The sequence below is a fragment of the Mycetomoellerius zeteki genome, unplaced genomic scaffold (assembly GCF_001594055.1).
Source record: "Mycetomoellerius zeteki isolate Tzet28-1 unplaced genomic scaffold, Tzet1.0 scaffold53, whole genome shotgun sequence".
NCBI lineage: Eukaryota > Metazoa > Arthropoda > Insecta > Hymenoptera > Formicidae > Mycetomoellerius > Mycetomoellerius zeteki.
Window position 1 is genome coordinate 353,340 of NW_017257534.1, and position 6,000 is coordinate 359,339.

The 6,000-nt window shown below is 39.8% G+C and overlaps 1 protein-coding gene across 1 annotated transcript in view; it reads right to left on the bottom strand.

Moving 5' to 3' along the window:
- Nucleotides 1–6,000, bottom strand: part of bi (T-box transcription factor bifid) — a 93,891-nt gene that overhangs the window by 72,479 nt on the left and 15,412 nt on the right.

Sequence of the window (6,000 nt, forward strand, 5' to 3'; positions counted from 1 at the left end):
CTTTAATTTTATCGAAAAAAATTTAGCTATCGGATGGTAAAGCTCGACGATGGAAATTCAATCAATATGGATGCGTGACTTGCATGCAACCGACACGCGCCGCCGAGTTTCGCGCCGATCGTTAAATGCCGCTCATGGTGTGAAAAGTGCGGGTTTCCACGGATAGTTGGAAGCTCACGAGCAAGAAAAATCATTCTAAAGCGCGGGTTCGGCACTCTCTCGAGCGTCACGCTGTGCGGCGCGCGCAAAACAGCTTCGCGTGCGTCGATACGATGGGATGCACTATCTCGTAATCGCGTATACGGGCCTTTGTAACCTTGAGACACACGCCGCCAAGTGCCGTCGAAGATAAGGACACTCGCGTTTGAATAAAGTAAAAAAAAAACGAAGTCGGCGAAGAAAGAGTACGAAGAAGGAGTATGAAGAACAGAGAGAAGAAAAGAAGAGAAAAAAGTCAAACGCGGATAAAAAGCAGTATTGAAAGATATTAGACAAATGGATGAATGGGTGAGTGATTTGAGACTAAAACAGATTTACGCGCGATAATAACTTAATTTAATAATACCTATATATAACAAAGTATCAAAGAGAAAATTAATTGCGAATGCAAAGAAAAGAATGAGATATAACAAGATGCAGCGAAGAAGCAAAAACGACATGAGACAAGGTGGTTGAAGACACGAAAAGTCTATCGACTGGTGAACAAATAATAAGATAACAGCCGCTGGGGGAACAGAGGATTTTTTTCTTTTGTTTTAATGTAAAGCCACGGAAAGGATCGGCGGCAGCCGCGGGGCACTCGTTACCTACATCGAATCGCAAATGAAACGAATTGAAATTACGCAATCGCGTCTCTTCGTTTTCTGTTTTTCTTTTTCTCTTTTTTTTTTCATATACGAGATAATATGCGTGACGATTTTCACATGGCGATCGAGGCCGCATGAGAGAAAGGTGTAACCGATATACCTACAGAGCTGTTGGAGACAAAATGCCTGCGGCATGTACCAGCACGGTAATGAATTGACGCTTTGGCTAATATTTATGAGCGGTGATGCAAGAATGCGGCGATTATATCCCCCCTCGCCCTCGATTTGTATAATTACCGGGCGCGCGGAATGCACAGGACAGATATCGTTTAACTGGCACGGCAAGATTATAGGCTTCGAATGCGAATACGTTGCGCTAATATCCCGCAAACAGGGGCGTCGCTTACGTTTTTCTTTCTTTATCGCGTATGCGTTTTCGATACGAGCACCATCTCGATTCTCCCTCGGATTCCCCAAAACGGTGGCTGCGATATTATAGTCTTAAATCAACGCTCATGCTACGCACATGCTCATGATTTCAGTTTTTTTCCCTTCTTTTCCTTCCTCCTGCTTTATGAAATGTCTCTCTTCGGATAATGATCTTCGAGACTCGCTAATAGCTTTCGTCGAAGCATAAAGCGTAAAATGCGATACTTTGCAACGGAAAAACTAGCGGAACGTGAGAAGGCTTAAAGTCGTCGAGTGCAGATACCATCGCTCTTAAAGAGTGTGACCTAGAGAGTGGAGGGCGTTGAGAGAGTGCAAAGCAAGGCCAGGCACTTAAAAAAACCTCTACTATTCTCTCGAGCTCGATTTCTTGTATGTCTCGCTCCGAAATATGACGAAACCGAAATGTCAACTCGCCGCGCCGTTACGAACTGTCGGTTTCAATATCCCCCGACACGAGAGACTTCCTTATTAGCGTCACGCGAAGCTCGCGAGACGAGTCGATTGCAATGACGCAAGCTACTTTCACACCAAAAGATAAACAGCGACATATACACATCTCTAATATTAATCAGTCATAATAATTGTATTTTTAATCCGATAATTATAATCTTTTTAAGAGCAGGTTGCGGAACTCGTTATTTTATTATCACGTCATTACATTATTTGTTTATATAATTAGTATTAGAAAATTGTATATTCCATAATGTTTAAGCCTCTGTTTACAATCATATTATTACTTCCTCAGTCTACAATCTCGATCTTTTAACTTAAATGTTAAAACCTTTTTATTCGACAAAAATTGAAAATTGAATAAAAATAAGGAAAAATGGAAATGTGTTTAAAAATGTGCAATTTAGCAATAAGGGAACCAGATTCCGTTCTTTTTCATTTAAAAGCGAAATTTCGCTTGTGCCAAAAAAGACTCAAATTGTAAACGAACAGTTAAAAAGGAACTTTGTAGACTTATTTCTCAGTTTCGATGTATAGATATTTAATTAAATTTATGAAAAAATCATCCAACTTGCTTCTTAAATTTTCTCATTACATTCAAGTAATGACGTTATTGTACTTGAGTGTAAAAAAACAATTAGGTGCGAAAGGTCGAAGCACGCGACAAGCAGCGAAAGATATGCTTCTAGCGACGCGACGGTTCAACAGGGGAGGAAGATATTTTCGCTTTTTCAGACATCCTCATCTCATTCGTAGCGACCGTCATTGAACCGCAACTCCGAAGAAAACGTCGATACACGGCGGTGGATATACCGATACTTTTACCACAATCGCAGCATGCATTTTCAGGTTCGCACACGCGTGTGAGCCCACTATACTGCTAATTATATCGAGCTTGGTTACCCCGTGACAAGCGCGCGTGATTCTGCATATAGAAGAGGCGAGAGGAGGGAGGGGAGGGAGGGAGAGAGAGAGAGAAAACAACTTGATAAGGGTGAGCATTTGTGTTGAACGTAACAGAGAAATTGCGTGCAAACCTGTCACGCATGCGCGCGTATGATAGAGATGAGATGAACTTTAGCTATTGAGAAAGAGAAAAGAACGAGAGAGAGAGAGGGGGGGGGAGAGCAGAGACGTCAAAAGATAGAGCAATGCTCAGAAAAAAGAAATGTTGCATCCCTATAAGCGTGTTTCACCGCATCGAAAGTGCTCGCAATACCACGTCATTTTTCATATATCGGTATTGATATTATAGATTAAACATAAAATATTACGATACTTGGGAGCAATGTTTTGCAATTCACATAAACTTGACTTTAAAGACGTGCGCGGTTCCTCTTTAGATTCAACGATTTGCGAAATAAACGATACCAAGAGAATATATTCATGTTTCACAAGATGTCGAAAATGGCACGAAACTATGCGATGGCTCGTGCCAGCGTTAGCCAAGAAACTGAAAGTGACGAAGATGAATGTTAAGCAGATTACGTAAGATTTCACGGGTCCCTTTGATGGCTCGCGCTTTGTTTGCCCCCGTGGTCACTTTGCGCGTGCCTATTTGATTTAGAAATCAGTAGAATTAAAGCACTTACACATCTCATCGTTAAGTCAATTCGTCCATGTCAAGATCGCAGCCTAAAAACATGGATTTCAGCAGCGTCGGCACTGACGAATTTCGTGCCAGTCTGCTTTTAAGTGGTGTTCTCTTAATTCAGCGTCATGGCCAGTACGTCATGCGCACACGCATGCATGACATATGTACGTGCGTGCGTGAGTTCGTGCGTATATAAACGTGAAACCTGTGAATGATGAGCAATTTGAAGGCAGTCGAAGGCGGAGGAGGAGAGTCAATTTTGGGTCCCGAGGCCCTACTCGCCCTACTCCCCGTCTCCTCGTCGCGTTGTAGCGCTGACTCTTCGTTCGGAGCAGCGAACACGAGCACAGCACCAAATTTTCGCCCAAACCTCATCTTCCCTTCATCTTCTCTCTGTCTTTCCCTCGCACATTTTCATTCGCTCTTCCTCTTCCTTTCTCGAGCGCACACCACACGACCCATTCGGGTAAGGGTTTGTATATCGCAACGGGTCCGGGATAATATCTCGTTTAGAAAGATTACAGGTTCGAGAAGAGGCTGCCAATGTATAAAACAAACATCGTTAAGGCTGCCCTATACTTAAGACCTCCCCCCTCTCTTCATCCGTTTCCGGCCCCACCCCACATACCCCCTCTGGCATTACATGCTCGCTATTATGTGCATCTACGATACTGCTGCGTCTCATTGTATGTGCGCGTGTATATAAGTGCATAGGGTGTCACGAAGAACAGTAGCAGGTATATATTGCCACAGAAAAATTCAAAGCGTTACGGGTTTAGGCTAAATTGAGAGCTTCACGTCAAACAAATTTTATTTTTCATTTATCTTTAACTTTAACGTAAAATCTTCTTTATTACCGTAATATATTTATTTAACATAAAAAAATAAAAAGTTACATCAATTAATGTTCAACTGTGAAGAATATCCTAAACCTCTCTCTTTGCTACGCTTCTTTCAAGACACTCTGTACAAATGTACAAATGCATCAAAGAATGCTGCGGGCGAGAGACGAAAAGGGTGAGAACGATAGGGCGCGTGGAGCGTCTGGTAGATCACGCACACTTCAAGTGTAAATGTGGTGGCGAATGTGTCAAACGCGTATGCTGTATTGAGACGTAGACCACCGGACGGGGTTCGAACACGGGGTCTAGCGAACGGATCCTGGCATAATTTCCACGCGTATAATTATCGATGATCGGCCGATGAACGGAGACCCGGCGTGGTGCGGCACGGTTCTCGCTCGGTGTTTCGCTGAAACTCTATCGCGAGCGAGCGGATACTACAACCGGGAAAAGAGAGAGAGAGAGAGAGAGAGAGAGAGAGAGAGAGAGAGAGAAAGAGAGAGGCAGGTTGGTTGTTATTTATCGATGGAGATTGATTTAGAGCGCTGCTAGTCCTCGAGATTGCGATCGATCGGCGTCGCTCGAATCGCGAGCACCAAGCGCGATTCTAGATCGATCAGGAAGACCAATCTTCCAATTCTGATAAGAACACTAAGCCGAGCCTGGTTATTTCAACAAGGTTGACTCAACCTTTTCTTTGTTGGCTGATTATTTACGTGTTTCGTTAATGATGCAAGTACTTCTCTTTAATAACCGTAATTTCTTATGAAAAATAGTAGTGGTTTTATTTCTGCTTATTTAATTACTTAACTTCCATTTTGCTGCAGGGAATTACTAAAATTGTATCTTCTATAGACAGTTTGTCTTCGAAATTTGTAAAAATAATACTTAACTGAATTGCTATGTTAAGTCGAAACTTTTAAAAGATTAATATACATGTACTGTAATAAATTAACATTGTCACCACAATAATGCTAATTTCTTTTGTATGAATGTCCACGTGACCGTTATAGCTCAGTTTATTGTAGCATTTAAGACGTGAACCGTTGAATAAATTTCAGATATAGAACAGCTGTCACATAAGAAAGAGGGATAATTATTACAGTTCGATAACGGATCATTACGATGTGTGTCATTACACACGTATGAATTAATCATCTTGTCGGTTTTAAATCAGTCGTTCCTTCCTGTATTCAACTTGCTCTACGAGCTTGTTGTAAATTAAATATCGCGATCAATTATTATTTGTCATGTTAAACCTTGTATTTATCAAAGACACGGCTAAGATGAGCAGATCGTATATGACAAGCATGCACTAAAACTGTTTTTTGTGTGTGTTTTGTTATATTAATAAAATAGCTTATTGACAATATCACGTCTAAAGTCGGAATTCATGGTCGTAAATAATTTTTAATCTTTAATTGAGAAAATGAGAATGTAATTAATTAACAGATTTATATTTTGAATTAATATAATTTACATCAAATGTGTTTTATCTGTATTTGAAATTTGTGTTTGAGAAAACTGTTATTATTTATGATTATATGATTGAAGATGTGTTATAAAAGAAAAAGATATGACAACATGTTCGTTAACAGGGATCGGCAAAAAATTAATATTAAATTAATGATTACTGATTACATGATTAATCAAGTAATCGGAATAAAAATTTTTTAATTACCTGATTAATCAAGTAATCGGAATAAAAAATTTTTAATTAGCTGATTAATCAAGTAATCGGAATAAAAAATTTTTATTATTTGATTAATCAAGTAATCGGAATAAAAATTTTTTAATAAATAAAAATTAAGAGTGTAATTAAAGTAATTAAAAATTAAAGTATATTACAATTAATGTA